We start from the raw sequence: 22,109 nt of genomic DNA on the forward strand, positions 1-22,109 counted from the left end.
TGCGTTATTTACTATGTCAAAGTCCTTGACTGTGTGGATCACCACAAACTCTGGAAAATTCTTAAGAAGGTAGGAATACCAGACCACATGACTGCCTCTTGAGAAATCTGTATGCAGGTCAGGAAGCAACAGTTAGAACTGGACTTGGAACAACAGACTGTTAGCTAACAGGGAAAGGAGTACATAAAGGTTGTATGTTGACACCCTGCTTATTTAACTTATATGCAGAGTACATCATGAGAAACACTGGGCTGGAGGAAGCACAAGCTGGAATCAAGATTGCTGGGAGAAATATAAATAACCTCAGATATACAGATGACAACACCCTTATGGCAGAAAGCAAAGAGGAACTAAAGAGCCTCATGATGAAAGTGAAAGAGGAGAGTGAAAAAGTTGGCTTAAAGCTCAACATTCAGAAAACTAAGATCATGGCAACCAGTCCCATCACTTCGTGGCAAATAGATGGGGTAAAAATGAAAACAATGGGAGACTTTATTTTGGGGGGCTCCAAAATCACTGCAGATGGTGATTGCACCCATGAAATTAAAAGACGCTTATTCCTTGGAAAGACCATTATTACCAACCTAGATAGAACATTAAAAAGCAGAGACGTTATTTTGCCAGCAAAAGTCTGTTTAGTCAAAGCTATGGTTTTTCCAGTAGTCATGTATGGATATGAGAGTTGGATTTTAAAGGAAGCTGAGCACTGAAGAACTGTTGTATTTAAACTGTGGTGTTTGAGAAGACTTTTGAGAGTCCTTTCAACTTCAAGGAGATCCAACCAGTCGATCCTAATGAATATCAGGCCTAAGTGTTAATTGGAAGGATTGATGTTGAAGCTGAAACTTCAGTGCTTGAGCCACCTGATGCGAAGAACTGACTTATTTGAAAAGACCCTGATACTAGGAAAGATTGAAGGTAGGAGGAGAAGGGGATGACAGGGGTTGAGATGATTGGATAACATCACTGACTCAATGGAAATGCATTTGGGTAAACCCTGGGTGTTGGTGATGGACAGGGAGGCCTGGCGTGCTGTATTCCATGGGGTCACAAAGGGTCATACACAACTGAGGGACTGAACTGAATGGAACTAAAGAGCTTCTTGATAAGGGTGAAAGGAATGAAAAAGCTGGCTTAAACTTCAACATTCGAGAAACTAAGATCATGAGATCCAGTTCCTTCACTTCAGGGCCAATAAATGGGGGAAAAGTGGCAACAATAACAGATTTTAGTTATTAATTTTTTGGGGGGTTGGAACACCAAAATCACTGTGGATGGTGACCACAAAGTTAAAAGACATTTGCTCTTGGAAGGGAAGCTATGATAAACCTGGACAGTGTATTAGAAAGCAGAGACATCACTTTGCCAAAAAAAAAATCCATATAATTAAATCTATGGTATTTTCAGTAGTCATTTGCAGATGTGAGAGTTGAACCATAAAGAAGGCTAAGCACCAAAGAATTGATGTTTTCTAACTGTGGTGCTGTTGAAGACTCGAGAGTCTCTTAGACAGCAAGGAAATCAAAGTAGTCAATCCTAAAAGAGATCAACCCTAAATATTCATTGAAAGGACTGTTACTGAAACTGAAGCACCAATACTTTGGCCACTTGAAAATAAAAATAAACAAATGGGACCTTATTAAACTTAAAAAAAAAGTTTTGTACAATGAAAAGAACTATAAGCAAAGTGAAAAGACAGCCTTCAGAATGAGAAAAATACTAGCAAACAAAACATTTGACAAATAATTAGCCCCCAAAATATACAAGCGGCTCCTGCAGCTCAATACCAGATAAACGAACAACCTGATCAAAAAGTAGGCCATAGAACTAAACAGACATTTCTCCAAAGAAGGCATGCAAATGGCTAAAAAACACATGAAATAATGCTCAACATCAGTCATTATCAGAGAAATGCAAATCGAAACCACAATGTGGTATCATCTCATGCCCATCAGAATGGCCATCATAAAAAATCTACAAACAATAAATACTGGAGAGGGTGTGGAGAAAAGGGAACCCTCTTACACTGATGGTGGGGAGGCAAACTAGTACAGCCACTATGGAGAACATATGGAGATTCCTTAAAAAAACTGGGAATAGAACTGCCATACAACCCAGCAATCCAACTTCTGGGCATACTCCCTGAGGAAACCAGAATTGAAAGAGACACATGTATCCCAATGTTCATTGCAGCACTGTCTGCCATAGCTAGAACATGGAAGCAACTTAAATGTCCACTGGCAGATGAATGGATAAGGAAATGGTGGTACATATACACAATGGAATATTACTCAGCTATAAAAAAAAAAACGCATTTGAATTAGTTGTAATGAGGTGGATGAAAGTGGAACCTATTATACAGAGTGAAGTAAGTCAGAAAGAGAAACAGCAATGCAGCATATTAACACATTTATATGGAATTTAGAAAGACAGTAATGGCAATCCTATATGTAAGACAGCAAAAGAGACACAGATATAAAGAACAGACTTTTGGGCCATATGGAAAAAGGTGAGGGTGGGATGATTTGAGGAACAGCATTGAAACATGTATACAACCATATATAAAACAGATGACCAGTGCAAGTTCAATGCGTGAAGCAGAGCACTCAAAGCCGGTGTTCTGGGATAACCCAGAGGGATGGTGTGGAGAGGGAGGTTAAAGAGGGTTTCAGGATGGGGAGACACATGTGCACCTATGAGTGATTCATGTTGATATATGGCAAAAATCACCACAATATTGTAAAGAAATTATCCTCCAATTAAAATGAATTGCCTAAAAGAAAAAAAGAAAAAAGAAAACCCGATGCTGGGAAAGATTCAGGACAAGAGGAGAAGAGGGTGACAGATCATCAGGTGATTGCATGCCATCACCAACACAATGGACATGAGTTTAAGTGAACTCCAGGAGATAGTGAAGGTCAGGGAAACCTGGTGTGCTACAGTTCGTGCAGATATGACTTAATGACTAACCACAAGACCAATAGATTCAGTTATAAGAAGTAATAGATTTTGTGTGTATTTCACTCAGTTTCTCATATGCTATCATTTTGTAAAACTATGTTGCAATATTATAAGTAGTGTCCTGACATTGATATAGTCAATGTGTAGAACATTTCTATCACCAAAGGCATCACTAATATCATCGTTTATAGCCATACCCGTCAAAACTTTCCTTCCAAGGAGTGAGCGTCTTTTAATTTCATGGCTGCAATCACCATCTGCAGTGAATTTGGAGCCCCCAAAAATAAAGTCTGACACTGTTTCTACTGTTTCCCCATCTATTTCCCATGAATTGATGGGACCAGATGCCATGATCTTAGTTTTCTGTATAGATGTGAGAGTTGGACTGTGAAGAAAGCTGAATGCTGAAGAATTGATGCTTTTGAACTGTGGTGTTGGAGAAGACTCTTGAGAGTCCCTTGGACTGCAAGGAGATCCAACCAGTCCATCCTAAAGGAGATCAGTCCTGGGTGTTCATTGGAAGGACTGATGCTGAAGCTGAAACTCCAATACTTTGGCCACCTCATGCGAAGAGTTGACTCGTTGGAAAAGATGACTCATTGGAAAAGACCCTGATGCTGGGAGGGGTTGGGGGCAAGAGGAGAAGGGTACGACAGAGGGTGAGATGGCTGGATGGCATCACCGACTAGATGGACATGAGTTTGAGTGAACTCCGGGAGTTGGTGATGGACAGGGAGGCCTGGCATGCTGCAATTCATGGGGTCGCAAAGAGTTGGACACGACTGAGGGACTGAACTGAACTGAACTATCCTTTCACCTTCCACCTCCCTCATTATCTCCTGGCAACCACAACTATGTTTTCATTCCTATAATATTGTCATCTCAAGAATGCCATGCAAATGAATCATATGTAATGTAAATGAGTCATATGACTTTGTTTTTCATTCGTAATAATTTTCCAGAGAATCATTAAAGTTTCTGTTGTGCATTCATTTTTTTCTTAAGTTGGCTGAGTATTTTCTTTATATGTGTGTGGTATGAATGTAGCACAATTTTTTTTTTTAATGATTCACCTGCTGAAAAACAACTGTATTGTTCCCAGTTTGGGGCTATTGTGAATAAAACTGCTACTGTGTATAGGCTTCTGGATAAACGTAAATCATTATTTCTTTTGGATAAATGCCCCAGAATTAAATTGCTAGATTGTATGTTAGATGCACATTTTCATTTTTCGTTTTTGTTTTAAAGTAACTGATACTCCTGATTGCCTTATTGGCTTGGTTAAATATTTATTTGACCTGTGTTATACTATGCGTTTCTTCCTGTCCAATATGTCCTTCCCCTTCTCCTTTCTCATGTGTCAGACCTGCATCATGGTCTAAAAGATCTTTTGTCATTCTCTGTATCCTTTAATTTTCTAGAAGTTTGCCCATATGTCTGCTGCACAATTAATTTGGTTTTGGTGTCTCCTTCTAAAACAGACACATGCATTTTGCTAAGTCACTTCAGTAGTGTCTGACTGTTTGCAATCCTATGGACTGGAGCCCATCAGACTGCTCTGTCCATGGGATTCACCAGACAAGAATACTGGAGTTGGTGCCATGCCTTTCTCCAGGGCATCTTCCCGACCCAGTGATTGAACCTGTGTCTCTTATGTCTCTTGTATTGGCAAGTGGGTTCTTTACAACTAAAGCCACGTGGGAAGCCCCAAAATGGACACAGTATAAAATTCAAATCACCTTTAAAATAATTACATTTATACAAAAACTGGATGAGTGGAGTAAGACATGGTAAATAGTAAAAATGGAAGTATTGTGGGGATTTAGAACAACATTATGAATGTTGTGAAGAAGTGACTTAACTTTGAAGAAAATTGCTTTAAAGAGTCCAGAAAATACTGGAATATTATACCTTGCTAAATGTACCTTCATAATATTAGCATTTACTTAGAAAATTTAGACATTAGTGTGATTTTAAATATGTCTGAAATCCTTTGAGCTCCTATCATCAGTAAGCAGGTTCTAATCCCTCTACCACTGAATATTGAGTTGTTTCAATGAATTTTTTTTTAATAAAAAAAGAATAAGGCAAAAATGCCCAGGTCATAAAAATCAACAGCACTTTTTCCTGATTATTTCTCTCTTGGGATATGCACCCTGAGCCTGCGTGTAAGAAATCCTGCTATCCTGCAGCTACTATGCTGGAGACACCATGTGGAAATATCACATAAACATATAAAGAGAAATCCCAGAATTCTCAGATCCCTCATCCCCAAATGAGTCTTCACAGCCCAAGCACCAGCCATTGATTCTAGCTTCTAACTTTCAAGTCACCGCAGCTGATGCTAAATGAATTAGGAATAAGCAGTCTCCATCAAGGCTCCCCTTATTCCTGAGAAGAGAAATGCTATTGTTTTAAGTTACTAAGTTTAAGGGGTGGCTTTTTTATGCAATAAAGTTTCTGAAATTAGATATTGGGTCTTTCTCTTTTATACTTTGATATTGAAATAATCTGATCTTTTTCCCAGCTCCAGGTAGATGAATAATTTTATTTTATTTTTGGATTCATTCTATTTTAAAGGTAAGAGATGAACTTGTTTAAGATTTGGGAGCAACTGCCTATAAATCAGTCCCCTTAGATCCTCACAATAGAATGTAATAAAATTATTTTTATGTAATATTTCAGCACCAAAAGTAAAACTAGTAAAAGATAATAAATGTAGCCTGAAAAATAGATTTAACAAATTCATCAATTTGTAGAAATGTATAACCCAGTACTCAGTTTTATTTAATATAATGTTAAAAAAGCAGAATATCATACTTTGTTATGCTCTTCAAACACTGTAATCAATAATAAATGAAGGACTGTAATATCTCGGTAGGATACTGTAAGGTTCTAATCTAAGAAAAAGCCACACAGCAACAAAGATCCATTACTTATCAAGCACACAATTATACACCCTCTACAAACCTATAATAAGAACATTTTCCTTTTTTTGTTGTTGTTTTCTTTTTTAGCATTTTGAGCATAAGTTGCAAAGAAAACAAAGAGAAAATGTTAATAATGCCACTCTCTGGGCAGTTTCAAACATATCTGATTTTTCCTCCTTTTGTGAAACTGACAGCAACTATGTTTGATCAGGCCAAGAACTTAATAAATGTCAGCTTAACTGATTAAGTTTTTAAAAATTTTTATTTATTTATTTGGCTGGGTCTGGATCTTCATTTCATCATGCAGCACATTTCATTGTGGTGTATGGATTCTCTAGTTGTAGCATGTGGGTTCTATAGTTATGGCACTTTGGCTTAGTTGCTTTGAGGTATGTGGGACCTCAGTTCCCTGACCAGGGATTGAACCCACATCACCTGTATTGAAATGCAGAATTTTAAACTGTGGACCACCAAGGAGTTTCCAGTTAATTACATTTTTTATCCCTGGAATTCTTTCTTTCTTTCTTTCTTTTTTTTGTTTTTTAATAATGAAAATATTTTAAAATATTTCTGTTAGTGGAAGCCCACTGACTGAAACTGCCCAATGGGGCCAGGCATCATAGTAACCATTTGTGTGATTATATTTTACAACAGGAGGTCCTAGTAAGGAACATGGAACTAATAAGCCACCACCAATCAGAAGAGTTCAGGAAAGGGCAAAAGGAGACACCACATGACAGACAACATCCCAGAGTCCTTCTCTCTAGTATCCATCTTGGTTGAGCAATGCATGTGCCACCAGAAAGGACCCTGAGTCAGAATGATTGGCCAAAGAGAACCCAGAAACTAATCCCATCACCAATCTGAGTGTAAGATAAGAGTCCACTCTCTAGCCCTGGAAGGGGTCCCCCTTCCTGCAACAATTTTATTTTTTGTCTGTTGCTGCATAGGCTTTTTCTCTTGTTGCATTTCTCTTGGAATGTCTCCCTAGTTGTGGTGCATGGGCTTCTCATTGCTGTGGTTTCTCTTGTTGCAGAGCATGGTCTCTAAGGGGCGTGGGCTTCAGTAGCTGTGGCACATGGTTTCAGTTGTTGCAGCTCCCAGGCTCTAGAGCACAGTCTCAGTAGTTGCGGCTCACTGGCTTAGTTGCTCTGCAGCAAGTGAGATCTTTCAGGACCACGGATCAAACACATGTCTCTTGCATTTGTAAGCAGATTCTTCACCACGGAGACAACAGGAAAGCCCCTAAACATATTTATTTGCTTCATCAAATAAAGAATATTCATCCATTTTAAAATATAATGATTGATTATTGAAAAATAACATAATGACACTAGGAAGGTGTAACTGAAATGTAGTTGCTGACCAGTGAAATGTATATAGGTGTAATAAACTTAAACTTTAAGAAGTATTTCATATTATGAGAGTTGTTTATGAAACCATTTACCTGAGGTTGGGACTTGAACACATGTGCCAGATCTCAAATCCAGTCAAAACCTAGTTTGGGACTCAAATCCACACGGCTGGGACTGGAAGCCAGCCAAACCCTGCTTGGGACTTGAACCCATGTGGCTGGAACTTGAATCCAGCCAAAACCCACGATCTTCCAAGTAAGATCGCAGGCCTGGTTTCAAGACCAAATGAAGCTTACATTCTTGATGTCTCATTACATAAGGAATTCAGTGAAAGACAAAGTGATAGGTAAGAACTGGATATATTCAGAGAGAAACACACTCCAGAGACAGTTTGACCATTTTCGGGAAGGAGTTGGGATTTCCAGTGGTTGGGCCACTGCCCACTCTTTGGTCTTTGATGCTTGATCTTGAAACTGTCATGGGACATCTGGGTGTGTCAATTAGCTTGCTGATTTGTTACAATGAGCTTATATCAAAGATCAAGTTCTAGTCAAGTTGACTTGCTTGCCATCTTGGACCATTTTATTTTATTTTTTTTTTATATTTTATTTTTTAAATTTTATTTTATTTTTAAAACTTTACATAATTGTATTAGTTTTGCCAAATATCAAAATGAATCCATCACAGGTATACATGTGTTCCCCATCCTGAACCCTCCTCCCTCCCCATACCATCCCTCTGGGTCGTCCCAGTGCACTAGCCCCAAGCATCCAGTATCATGCATCGAACCTGGACTGGCATCTCGTTTCATACATGATATTTTACATGTTTCAATGCTATTCTCCCAAATCTCCCCACCCTCTCCCTCTCCCACAGAGTCCATAAGACTGTTCTTTTATTTTTTTTTAATTTTATTTTATTTTTAAACTTTACATAATTGTATTAGTTTTGCCAAATATCAAAATGAATCCACCACAGGTATACATGTGTTCCCCATCCTGAACCCTCCTCCCTCCTCCCTCCTCCCTCCCAATACCATCCCTCTGGGTCGTCCCAGTGCACTAGCCCCAAGCATCCAGTATCATGCATCAAACCTGGACTGGCATCTCGTTTCATACATGATATTTTACATGTTTCAATGCTATTCTCCCAAATCTTCCCACCCTCTCCCTCTCCCTCAGAGTCCATAAGACTGTTCTATACATCACTGTCTCTTTTGCTGTCTCGTACACAGGGTTATTGTTACCATCTTTCTAAATTCCATATATATGCGTTAGTATACTGTATTGGTGTTTTTCCTTCTGGCTTACTTCACTCTGTATAATAGGCTCCAGTTTCATCCACCTCATTAGAACTGATTCAAATGTATTCTTTTTAATGGCTGAGTAATACTCCATTGTGTATATGTACCACAGCTTTCTTATCCATTCATCTGCTGATGGACATCTAGGTTGCTTCCATGTCCTGGCTATTGTTCTATACATCAGTGTCTCTTTTGCTGTCTCGTACACAGGGTTATTGTTATCATCTTTCTAAATTCCATATATATGCGTTAGTATACTGTATTGGTGTTTTTCCTTCTGGCTTACTTCACTCTGTATAATAGGCTCCAGTTTCATCCACCTCATTAGAACTGATTCAAATGTATTCTTTTTAATGGCTGAGTAATACTCCATTGTGTATATGTACCACAGCTTTCTTATCCATTCATCTGCTGATGGACATCTAGGTTGCTTCCATGTCCTGGCTATTGTTCTATACATCAGTGTCTCTTTTGCTGTCTCGTACACAGGGTTATTGTTATCATCTTTCTAAATTCCATATATATGCGTTAGTATACTGTATTGGTGTTTTTCCTTCTGGCTTACTTCACTCTGTATAATAGGCTCCAGTTTCATCCACCTCATTAGAACTGATTCAAATGTATTCTTTTGAATAGCTGAGTAATACTCCATTGTGTATATGTACCACGGTTTTCTTATCCATTCATCTGCTGATGGACATCTAGGTTGCTTCCATGTCCTGGCTATTATAAACAGTGCTGCGATGAACATTGGGGTACACGTGTCTCTTTCCCTTCTGGTTTCCTCAGTGTGTATGCCCAGCAGTGGGATTGCTGGATCATAAGGCAGTTCTATTTCCAGTTTTTTAAGGAATCTCCACACTGTTCTCCATAGTGGCTGTACTCGAATAGCCAAAGTGATCTTGAGAAAGAAGAATGGAACTGGAGGAATCAACCTACCTGACTTCAGGCTCTACTACAAAGCCACAGTTATCAAGACAGTATGGTACTGGCACAAAGACAGAAATATAGATCAATGGAACAAAATAGAAAGCCCAGAGATAAATCCACGCACATATGAACACCTTATCTTTGACAAAGGAGGCAAGAATATACAATGGATTAAAGACAATCTCTTTAACAAGTGGTGCTGGGAAATCTGGTCAACCACTTGTAAAAGGATGAAACTAGAACACTTTCTTGGACGTTTTTTATCTAAACAGTTTATTTTGTCCCAGGCTATGTGTGTCCTGCTATGTCATTCTTTCAAAGGTTTCACTGTTCCCTTCCCTCCTGTTTCACTTAGTGGCAGAAGCTAAATTAAATACAAATATTAATGTTTTCAGCCTAGAAAAATAGTATCATAGCTTCCACTTCATATCTTATTCAAATATTGCAAATGATCCTCTAAAAGGCAGCCCACAGACACAAAAATAGCAAGAATTAATCTATAAAATTACTTGTATAGGAAACATGCAATAGTGAAAATGTCAAATTGATTTGAAATTTAAGATCTTAATGACTCTGAACAGTTCTTAATGTACATTTAACTTGGGCTTTGTCTAAAAAATCACATAATACCATTTTCATTTCCTCATATATAAGTTTGAAGTGACAGAACTAATATTGAGGTTCAAAGAAGGTTGTTGCTCATATGGTGGTTTTCATTTCTGAGGTCTCCACAGATTGGGTCCCTTTCTCTTACCTTTTTTTTTTTTTCCCCTCTTTTATTTCTTACTCTTCCTCATTAGTTAATTAGTTGGTCTGTTTTGTGCACTTTCTTTTTGTCTTTTTATAGGTTATCCTGTCGCTTCAGTTGTGTTCGACTCTGTGTGACCCCATGGATGGCAGCTCACCAGGCTCCTCTGTCCCTGGGATTCTCCAGGCAAGAATACTGGAGTGGATTGCCATTTCCTTCTCCATTATAGGCTATGAGTTATAGTTATTCTAAAGGAAATAGAAATATGCATATAATAGCCAATGAGTAAATACATCTTAAGAAAAATATAAAAGGATATCAGAAGAAAAAAATGAACATTGAATCAGAGAAGGTAGAGTGGAGGATATAAGGCCTCAACTAATGTCTATATCCTCCACTCAACCTTCTCTGATTTGACAATGGAAAAGAAGAAGAAAAATTCAGACTTCACTTGGAGTATGAAGCAGTGGGGAGATAATTACAGAGTGAATACTTAGAAAACAATTAGGTTCCATGTAAGGAAATTTCATGGAAGAAATGAGACTTGAGTGAGATTTTGAGTAAAAGACATGCAATTAATTAGCAAAGGGCAAGATAGATTCATATTTTACTGAAAGTCCATTCAAAATATTTGTCACATTGAAATTGAATTGGGCTAAGGAAATATGTTATTTCAAGCATAAAAACATGATACAATGAAGTAAAAGGACTAAAAAACTGAGTCAGATGATAAGAGTGGGGAAAAAAGGAAATGACATCCAGGCCAAGGCATCTGGATTTGAGGTAACTGATACTGAGGCCTTATTGGCAGTTACCTGTTTCAGTGTAATTTCTTTGTGGTAGATATTTCTTCAACTTAAAGCCAGAAAAATGACACTGAAAAAAAAAAATATATATATATATAGTGATTCACCAAATAGAGCTTTCCCTAGAACCATCTAACACAACTGAATTCTTATGTTGAAGTGCATGTGAAGTGTCAGGAAATTGGGAGTCAGATCCTACAAGACATGATACAAGTATACTCATTAGAAGTGTCATTTTCTTTACCCATAAAGAGCAAAGAGAGTCATCACCTGGAAATTACAAGATAGACTCCAAGTGGGGAAATTTGTTGAAGAGTTATGCAGTTCAAAAGTTAAGAGTTAATGTGCTCAGTGATGGTAAGTAAAATAGAAGCTTGGTACAAAATGTCAGTCTTTTGGCTGTGCAAGAGCAGGAATCTTCCAAAGAAGTTACCTAAACTGTTTTATTCAGAAGTATCCTAAGTTTGCCACCCTTTAAAATATCGGCTATTCTCCATTTCCCAAAGCAGATATTTTTCCAAGCTATTATGTAATATGTGTATGTTTTCTCACTCTGAAATAACACTGTTCTAGTTTGAGGGTGAAAGGGAAAGCTTTGACAGTCTATTTTAGTTTTGTCAGAAGAACTCAGGTGGCAATTGTCTGACACTCACTGGAACAGTCACAAAGCTATTTATGCTCCAATGACCTAAGTGGCAATTTGCTAAGTTTCAGCAACTTAGCAGCAACTCTCTTCCAGTTATATTGCTTAGCAAGAACTTGTTTTCTTCTATCACAACCTTATCTGTCTAAATGTTATGATGAGCAATTAATTTATATTGGTTGGCCTATATGTTTACCTATGTTATAATGCACAAAATGGCCAGGTAAGTCTTAGAAAAACATGTCAATGCAGGAGGTGAGCTTACTCTGACAGATATACTTACTTGATTTGAAAACTGCTAAGCCCTTCAGTTACATCTCGAAAGCTCACCATCTTTAAGGCATGAACATTCCAGGAGAGCTTGGTCATCATTTTTGGAAGGATAAACAATATTACCAAAGGGATATAATTTATCCATGTGTAAGCATTTAAGCATATATGTTATAGTCCACAAACAAATGGGTAATGAAGTACATTCATCCCCAAAACATATAATTGCACACCTATTAACTTTTAATTAAACAAGCCCCTCAAATTATCTTTTAATTTACATTTTATTTATGTTTTAATTGCTGGAAAATTTTTTCACAATTTCATGTTGGTTTCTATCATACAAGGAAGTTAATCAGTTGTAAATATATACATATATATATATATATCCCTTCCTTTCTGAGCCTCCCTCCCCTCCCTCATCTCACCCATATAGGTCATCACAGAGCACCAGCCTGAGCTCTCTGTGTTGTTTAACAACTTCCCACTATCTGTTTTACACATGATAGTGTATATATGTCAATGTTATAATCTCAATTCATCCCATTCTCACCTTCCCCCACTGTATCCACAGGATCATTGTCTACTAAGTTCAGCAGTACAATTTTACTAGATCCCATATATATGCATTAATATGCAATACTTGTTTTTCTCTTTCTGTCTGTTTTGTTGGAAGTTTTAACTTTTGTCTTAGGTTTGAAAGATTCTTTAACAAAAGAAACCACTCATTACACCCAAATAAATAATTTCAATATTTTAATAAAGAATTATTTAACTTACTTTCAATATACAATCATTTAAAGAGAAACAGAAAGCATAAAGGATAGTAACAGCACATACATCACCTAATCAGGCTGACTGACATCCAGACACAGACGACTCTGGGAAATCCCGTGTGGCAGCAATCTGGAGTCCCATTTGGGAAAAGGTCCTGTGCAGTGTGTCCACTTCATTAGTGAGACTGCAAATTTCAGTTTTGGGGGTTCCTACTTACAATTCTGGGCCACAAACTGGTATCATCATCAGTTTGCAAGCACCTCTAATTTTAGGCTAATATTTTTTTACAATCTTGCTTCGTACTGAAAGTCTTGGAATGTTGTTAAGTCCCAGATATTGGCCAGATGCCCTCCAGGGGCTCATCAGTTCCAAGATCCACCCACTCTTATCTATAGTGTCCCTGGCTTACTAGTAACAATAGGTGCATTCTCAGGCACATAGTCAGGGCAATGTCCATGCAGGTTAGAAGCAAGGTCAGAGGCCTGCTCTATTGTCTTGTCTCTGAAGCCTACTTCAGAGACTACTTTGGTTTAATTTCTGTGACACTGATTTACTTCACTCTGTATAAGAGGTTCTAGGTTCATCCACCTCACTATAACTGACTCATATTTGTTCCTTTCTGTGTCTGAGTAATATTTAATTGTATAAATGTACCAAAACATTTTTATCCATTCTTCTGTCAATGGACATTAAGATTGCTTCCATGTCCTGGTTATTGTAAACATTGCTACAATGAACACTGGGGTGCATGTGTCTTTTAGAATTGTGGTTTTCTCAGGGTATATGGCCAGTAGTGGAATTGTTGAATCAGGTGGTAGATTTATTCCCAGTTTCTAAAGGTATATCCATACTATTTTCCACAATGCTTGTATCAGTTTACATTTCCACTAACAGTGTAAGAGGGTTCCCTTTTCTTCACATCCTCTCTAGCTTTTATTGTTTGTAGATTTTTAGATGATGGCCATTCTGATTGGTGTGAGGTGATACCTCACTGTAATTTTGCATTTGTCTAATAGTGAATGATATTGAAACATCTTTTCATGTGTTTATTGGCCATATATATTGTTTGTTTGATCTGCCCACTTTTTTATTGATTTGTATGTTTTTCTGGTATTGCGTTACATGAGCTGCTTGTACATTTGGAAATTAATCCTTTGCCAGTTGTTTTATTTGCTATTATTGTATTCCATTCTGAGGACTGTGCTTTCCTTTTGTTTATCATTTCCTTTGCTGTGGAAAACTTTCAAGTTTTGTTAGGTCCCATTTGCTTATTTGTGTTTTATTTCTATTAATCTAGGAGGTGAGTCAGAGAGAATCATGCTGAGATTTATGTCAATAAATGTACTGCCTATGTTTTCCTCTATAGTTTTTGGCCTAATATTTAAGTCTTTAATCCATTTTGATTTTATTTATTTGTACAGTATTAGGAAGTATTCAGAGGCTTCACAGGTGGTGCTAGTGGTGAAGAACCCACTTGCCAATACAGGTAGATGTAAGTGATCCAAGTCCGATCCCTGGAGAAGGACATGGCAACCCACTCCAGTATTTTTGTCTGGAGAATGCCATGGACAGAGGAGCCTGACAGGGTACAGTCCATAGAGTCACAAGAGTCAGAGATGACTTAGCAAATAACCAATAGATGGAATTGCACTAAATGTTTCCAAGGTGGTTTTAAAAACCTCCTGAAAAATCTCCTGTGATTCTGAAACAATCACATTTCATGGAAAAAAAAAAAAAAAGAAAGAAATTCTCATTAATAAAGTATTTTCCATATGGCATTTATATTCTTGATATGGGAACCATAAAGATCATTGAAATAGAAATAATTCAGTAAGCAGAGGTGAAATTCAACTCCAGTGACTATTAAAGGCAACTTTCAAATATTTTAGTATAATGTATCCGGTGGGAGAATTCCTTAAAATCCATAATGTCTTTTTTTGTTCATCAGCTTCAGATAAACCTTACCTTACAGAAACTCATTGCATAAATGAAAGGGAAAGGGAGTACTTTAATTGATTTAACAATGGATCAGCATGTGTAGAAAACACAAAAGGTAAATAAGCAGCTTCCAATATCATCTTTTTTTTTTTTTTTTTTTTCCCCCACAGTGTTTTAGTGAAAAACGGTTTATTAGGCCGGTATTCACCATGCCTAGAGGCAGGTATAGTCAGGATAGCTCCTTCACCAGTTCTGTCTAGGTCATATTAAAGTGATAAGGAATAGTTGAATTATTTTTTTTCTTTTTATGCAACACTACTAATATTTACATTTTTAGGTGATAGTAAAATTTTTTTTCTTAATATATGCAATAAACCTATATTGATTGGAGAAGAAAATGACAACCCACTCCAGTGTTTTTGCCTGAAGAATCCCAGGAATGGGGGAGCCTGGTGGGCTGCCATCTATGGGGTCACACAGAGTCAGACATGACTGAAGTGACTTAGTAGCAGCAGCAGCAGCAAACCTATATTGAATACAAAGAAATTATTTTGGTCATAGAAAATCCACATATCAAGCTTTTTCTAAAAAGAACCATTGAAGAAATTCTCAAAATATATTGATCTTAATTTTGTCAAATTTTTATTTTTTCTTAGATTTATTGAGGTATAGTTGCCAATTAAAATTGTGCATATTTAATATGTTCAATTTAGTTATTTGATATATGTATACATTGTGAAATATTCATCATAATCAAGCTATATAATTCAATGACTTTAAAGAGTTACCATTTTCTTTTTAAAATTTTTGTTGTGATAAAACTTGAGATCTAACTTTTAGCAAATGTCAAGTATACAATACACTATTATAATTATAGTCAAACTGTTATACGTTGATATATGTTCTCAGTCTCTAAGTTGTGGCCAACTCTTTTCAACCCCATGGACTATAACCCTCCAGGTTCCTCTGTCCATAGAATTTTTCCAGGCAAGAATACTGGAGTGGTTTGCCATTTCCTTCTCCAGGGATACATTGATATATAGGGTAATGTAAAAAGAACAATTCTGGCTGGGGATTAGAAAAAGAGAGGACGAAAACTTTAGGACAAGCACTGAGAAAACCAACCAGTATTAAGGCACAGAAACTATGAAAGGAAGAGGGGAACACAATGTTAGAAAACTTTGAAAGTCAACTTTATGTAATATTAAGAAAAGTTATTTGGAGACTAAAGAGTTCACTCTTGCCCAGTACAAGGCAGAGGACAGAGTGGCTCATTTCTGCTCTCCAATCCTCCACTCCTTTCAGGGGCTGTTGAAAATCAGCAGCTGCAACAGCACATGATTTAATCTTTGTATGGATAGTTGGCAAGGGTCAATGGCAAGTGCCGATTTGTAGCTGGCACATGTATATATGTTATTAAGCTATTCTTTAATTTTTTTCTGTTAGTTGGTCTCATGCCAATTTAATAATTAGACCAGCCAGAATTAGGATAGAAGAAAATTTCATCCTCCCTAACACAAGGTTTTGTTTTCATTTATATACCCTGAGCTATATAAATGAATTTATATATCCAGTTGAGCTATTTAAAATCCTTAAAGATGATGCCATGAAAGTGCTGCACTCAATATGCCATCAAATTTGGAAAACTCAGCAGGGGCAACAGGACTGGAAAAGGTCAATTTTCATTCCAATCCCAAAGAAAGACAATGCCAAAGAATGCTCAAACTACTGCACAATGCACTCATCTCACAAGCTAGTAAAGTACTGCTCAAACTTCTCCAAGCCAGGCTTCAACAGTACATGAACTGTGAACTTCCATATGTACAAGCTGGTTTTAGAAGAGGCAGAGGAACCAGAGATCAAATTGCCAACATCTGCTGGATTATCAAAAAAGCGAGAGAGTTTCAGAAAAACATCTATTTCTGCTTTATTGACTATGCCAAAGCCTTGACTTTGTGCATCACCACAAACTCTAGAAAATTTTTAAAGAGATGGGGATACCAGGGCATCTGACCTGCCTATTGAGAAATTTATATGCAGGTCAGGAAGAAACAGAACTGGACATGGAACAAAAGACTGGTTCCAAATAGGGAAAGGAGTAGGCCAAGGCTGTATATTTAACTGATATGCAGAGTGAAAGTGAAAGAAAGTAAAGTTGCTCAGTCGTGTCCGACTCTTTGCGACCCCATGGACTGTAGCCTACCAGGCGCCTCCCTCCATGGGACTCTCCAGGCAAGAGTACCGGAGTGGGTTGCCATTTTCCTTCTCCAGGGGATCTTCCCAACCCAGAGATCGAACCTGGGTCTCCTGCATTCCAGGCAGACGCTTTAACCTCTGAGCCACCAGGGACTCCAGAGTACATATGCAGAGTATCGCATGAGAAAAGCTGAGCTGGAAGAAGCACAAGCTGGAATCAAGATTGCCAGGAGAAATATCAATAACCTCAGATATGCAGATGACACCACCCTTACGGCAGAAAGTGAAGAAGAACTAAAGCCTCTTGATGAAAGTGAAAGAAGAGAATGAAAAAGTTGGCTTAAAGCTCAACATTCAGAAAACTAAGATCATGGCATCTGGTCCCATCACTTCATGGCAAATAAATGGGGAAACAGTGGAAACAGTGACAGACTTTATTTTGGGGGGCTCCCACATCATTGCAGATGGTGAGATTAATGCAGCTATGATATTTCATGCAGCCATGAAATTAAAAAACGCTTACTCCTTGGAAGGAAAGTTATGAACAACCTAGACAGCATATTAAAAAACAGAGACATTTCTTTGTCAACAAAGGTCTGTCTAGTCAAGGCTTTGGTTTTCCCAGTAGTCATGTATGGATGTGAGAATTGGACTGTGAAGAAAGCTGAGAGCCAAAGAATTGATGCTTTTGAACTGTGGTGTTGGAGAAGACTCTTGAGAGTCCCTTGGACTTCAAGGAGATCCAACCAGTCCATCCTAAAGGAAATCAGTCCTGAGTATTTTTTGAAAAGAGTGATGCTGAAGTTGAAACTTCAATACTTTAGCCACCTGATGTTAAGAAATGACTCATTCGAAAATACCTTGATGCTGGGAAAGATTGAAGGTGGGAGGAGAAGGGGACAACAGAGGATGAGATGGCTGGATGGCATCACTTACTCAATGGACATGAGTTTGAGTAAACTCTGGGAGCTGGTTATGGACAGGGAGGCATGGTGTGCTGCAGTCCATGGGCTCACAGTCGGACATGACTGAGCAACTGAACTGAACTGATATACCCTGATAATTAATAAGATCTCAGTAGATATTGACTGAATAAGGTTAAATTATAGGTCTATTGATTTATGCCTTTGAAATTATACGTGTTAGCATGAATGCACAAATCCTTCTTCCAAATAGACAACATATAGATAATGATTTTCTATATAAATGTGTAGGAGGGTATCCTTACCATCCTATGTGTTTGAATAAAATTAGAATCACTACTCTTGGTGCAACCTGAGGTTCCCATCAATATTTGCTTCAATGTTCTGAAAGTCTTTCTTATTGTCTCTCAAGAGTTTATGTATCTTTTGTTCTTTTCCTCCATCCACTCCAGTTGACATTCACTAGTAGTAAAGAATCCTGGTTGCCTTTTCCTACTGTAGTAACAATGATATCCCTCAAGATGTCCCTGTACACGCAAACTGTAAAGGCAGTATTTCTTGGAGGGAAAGGTACATTGTCTTGGACTTTGGTGGAGATGTTTTTATTGCTACAATGTTAGGAAGTAAATTTGCATAAGTGAGCGGGTGCCAAAAATGTTAGATATTCTGCAATGCAAAGAACAAACATAATAATGAGCAACTGTCTTGTATACTGTATGCATTGTACGTGTTCTGATAGACATTTATGCATATGAAATATCTAGTATAATTATCAGAATTTAGAACCTAAGTCTGTGTTAAAGAGGAATCCAAACTTTTACATTCACAGTGATCCTATGCATAAGTTTAAAATTCAGAATATTTTATTATGTAATCTAGTAAAATCTATAAAAAGATTTTATTATTTTATTTAAATACCTGAGTATTTACATATTTAAATATGTATCAATGAATTATAAATTGCATTTTTACTGATTTTGTGTATTACAATTAAGTTATATCGATTTGCAAAGGTGGAATTTATTCAAGGAAGTAAAACATAATTTCTCTAAATATTTGCAGTAGAAAGGAAATGTCGGTTATATATAGTTGTGAATCCTTGCCCTAGAGAGATATCACAAAATAATTAGTGTTTTGAAGCAGTACTATGTTCTAGAGTTAATGGAAAAGAATTGTCTGTGCTTCTTTTTGTGGCAAAGAAATGGTTTTATTCAGAACTCTTCCTTTGGCTGTGACTTGCATCCTCTTTCTTGTGGTTCAAATGGGACCATGTCTTCAATATGTGGGAGGTTGGGAGGAGATAAATTTCTGAGGTTTTTGCTAAATTTTCATACAATATTTTTGGCCTAAAAAATGACTTAGATTTATCTTTAAGTGGAAGATAGATATTCTCTTTAAAATGATCTGACTTTGCTATGGAGTGGTCAGCTATATTTAAATCTCAGTTTGGCTCAAGATGTGGAAGGAACTCCCCTGGTGGTCCAGTGGATAAGACTCAGTGCTCCCAATGCAGGGGACCTGAATGTGATCCGTGGTTGGGGAACAGGTATCCAGTCCCATCACTTCATCAAAATAGATGGGGGTAAAATGGAAAAAGTATCAAACTTTATTTTTTCAGCTCTAAAATCACCATGGGCAGTGACTGTAGTCATGAAATTAAAAGACAGTACCTCATTGAAAGAAAAACTATGACAAACATAGAATGCATTAAAAAGCAGAGAGATCACTTCACTGACAAATGTCCATCTAGTCAAAACTATGTTGTTGTTTTTTTTCCAGTAGTTATGTATATATGGATGTGAGAATTGGAACATAAAGAAGGCTGAGAGCCAAAGAATTGATGCTTTGGAACTGGTGCTGGAGAAGACCCTTGAGAGTCCCTTGGACAGCAAGGAGATCAAAGCAGTCAATCTTAAAGGAAATCAACCCTGAATATTCATTTGAAGGACTGATGCTGAAGCTGAAGCTCCAATACTTTAGCCACCTAATGCAAAGTGTTGATGCATTGGAAAAGACCTTGAGGCTGGGAAAGATTGAGGGCAGGAGGAGAAGGGGGCGACAGAGGATAATATGGTTGGATGGCATCACTGACTCAGCGGACATGAGTTTGAGCAAACTCTGGGAAGTAATGAAGGGCAGGGAAACCTGGCATGCTGCAGTCCATGAGGTTGCAAAGAGTTGGACATGACTGAGCAACTGAGCAACAACCATGGGTACAATTCACACTTGATGATTTAAATCTCTGATTTTCTACCTGATCAGAAAAGTAGCTAGAAGCTACCTATTCAATTTTTAGGAAATTTAAAACCTTTAGGGGAAATTAAAAAAAAAAAAAATCTTTAGGGGAAAATGAATATATATATATATATTCAAATGAATGTATGAATATATATAAATATATACATATATACATGCACACACATACATACATATTTTATAGAACTAAGATGGGTTTAAAAGCCTCTTGAGTTTAATTTATTGGTTGCTTCCTAATTTTTATTGTTCAAAATAAAAAAACAATCTATTGACCAGTGATAAAAGGGCTTCCCTGGTGGCTCAGATGGTGAAGAATCTGCCTGCAATGTAGGTGACCCAGGTTCAACTCCTGGGTCAGGGAGATCTCCTGGAGATGGAAATGGCAACCCACTCTGGTATTCTTTCCTGGAAAATGCCATGGACAGAGACTGGTGGCCTACTGTCCATGGGGTTGCAAAGAGTCATATATGACTGAGCGACAGACAAACACACAGTGATTAAAAAATGGCAATGCGATTAGTCTTTGGTGTTAATGAATATATACATAACCCCCCAAACAAAGTCCTCTGAGGAATTTTTTCCCCTAGAAATTATGAGGCAGATAAGTACTTTTGTATTTCAGAGATAGAAATGATAGGGGTATACTAAAGGAGACCTTGGTTGGTAATATAAGAAAGTAAATTGTGAACAGATATTGTGTCAGTGTATGAGAGTAGTGTGAGGGTAACAGTCAGGAAGGCTAGGGGTCTCCAAACAGAGGAAATAGGCTGCAAGCATTAGACAATTTTTTTTACCTCTCTTAAGAGGCAGGAGGAAGCAAACTACAAGGGTCAGATTTTTTTCCCTTCTCTGTACAAAATTAAAAAGAGGTTTCTCTTAAAATTCTGTGTTGCCATGATGACTCCTGCTGCTGCTGCTGCTGCTGCTGCTAAGTCACTTCAGTCGTGTCCGACTCCGTGTGACCCCATAGACAGCAGCCCACCAGGCTCCCCTGTCCCCTGGGATTCTCCAGGCAAGAAAACTGGAGTGGGTTGCCATTTTCTTCTCCAATGCATGAAAGTGAAAAGTGAAAGTGAGGTCTCTCAGTCATGTCTGACTCTTCGTGACCCCATGGAGTGCTGCCTACCAGGCTCCTCCATCCATGGGATTTTCCAAGCAAGAGTACCAGAATGGGTGCCATTGCCTTCTCTGTGATGAAACCTGATTCCACCTGAGCTTAACTTTTCTCAAACCTTGAGTTAACCAATACAATTTTCTTGTGGAAATGTTTTTATTAAGCTATGTTAATGAACTATGTACTTACCCTATACTTTGTCTTTCTTCAAGTCAGTTCTGCTTAAGCCTCGGATCCCACAAGGGCTCAACAAACCAGTATGTTTTACTCATACCTTGTTCTCCTAATCTATGTTAATGAAACTATATATTTGCTTGGAAATCTGCCTTTCTTCAAAATTCATGTCAATAGTTTTATAACCCAGGATGACTCACCTTATGCCAAAGTTATCTCAAAATGTATGTTGCGGGTGAGGGGCCTGGTGCCACTCTGAGTTTTGAGACATTTGTTTTCTCTAATTAGCAGCCTGATAGTAGCTATATAACATCTAGCTCAATACTAACGGGGCGAGGCGGGGGGGGGGCACTTTCTGCCCCCTTCTGATGTCTATATCAGAAGCTTTCTCTATCTCTTTTATACTTTAATAAAACTTTATTACACAAAAGCTCTGAGCAATCAAGCCTTGTCACTGGCACCGGATTGAATTCCTCTCCTCTGGAGGCCAAGAATCCTGGCATCTTTCATGGCTCAGCAACAACCTTTAGTAGCAGGAAGGAAAAATCCATCAGGACATTTCTTCTAGGATTTTTTAACTTAAATGAGATGCCTTTGTTCTGTTAGAATGTTGCTTAGTGAACCTCAATAATGCATTTCATTTTAAAAACCCTGTCACCAAATGAATGATTGTGCAAATAGACTAAGAGTTTCAAATGAGTCCCCAAATGGTCAATGGATTTTCAAGTTCTTAAAGATTTTCAAGTTCATATGTCTATCTATCTATAGATAGATAGCTAAAGGCT

At 37.7% G+C, this 22,109-nt stretch overlaps 1 non-coding gene across 1 annotated transcript; it reads right to left on the reverse strand.

Annotated features, from left to right (window-relative positions):
* Positions 1–16,938: 16,938 nt before the first annotated feature.
* On the reverse strand, positions 16,939–17,010 carry TRNAS-GGA (transfer RNA serine (anticodon GGA)). Its single transcript has one exon. It is a non-coding gene; the product is annotated as a tRNA-Ser (tRNA).
* Between the last annotated feature and the right edge of the window lie 5,099 nt (positions 17,011–22,109).

This window comes from Bos mutus, chromosome 19 (genome assembly GCF_027580195.1).
Source record: "Bos mutus isolate GX-2022 chromosome 19, NWIPB_WYAK_1.1, whole genome shotgun sequence".
NCBI classification, from domain to species: domain Eukaryota; kingdom Metazoa; phylum Chordata; class Mammalia; order Artiodactyla; family Bovidae; genus Bos; species Bos mutus.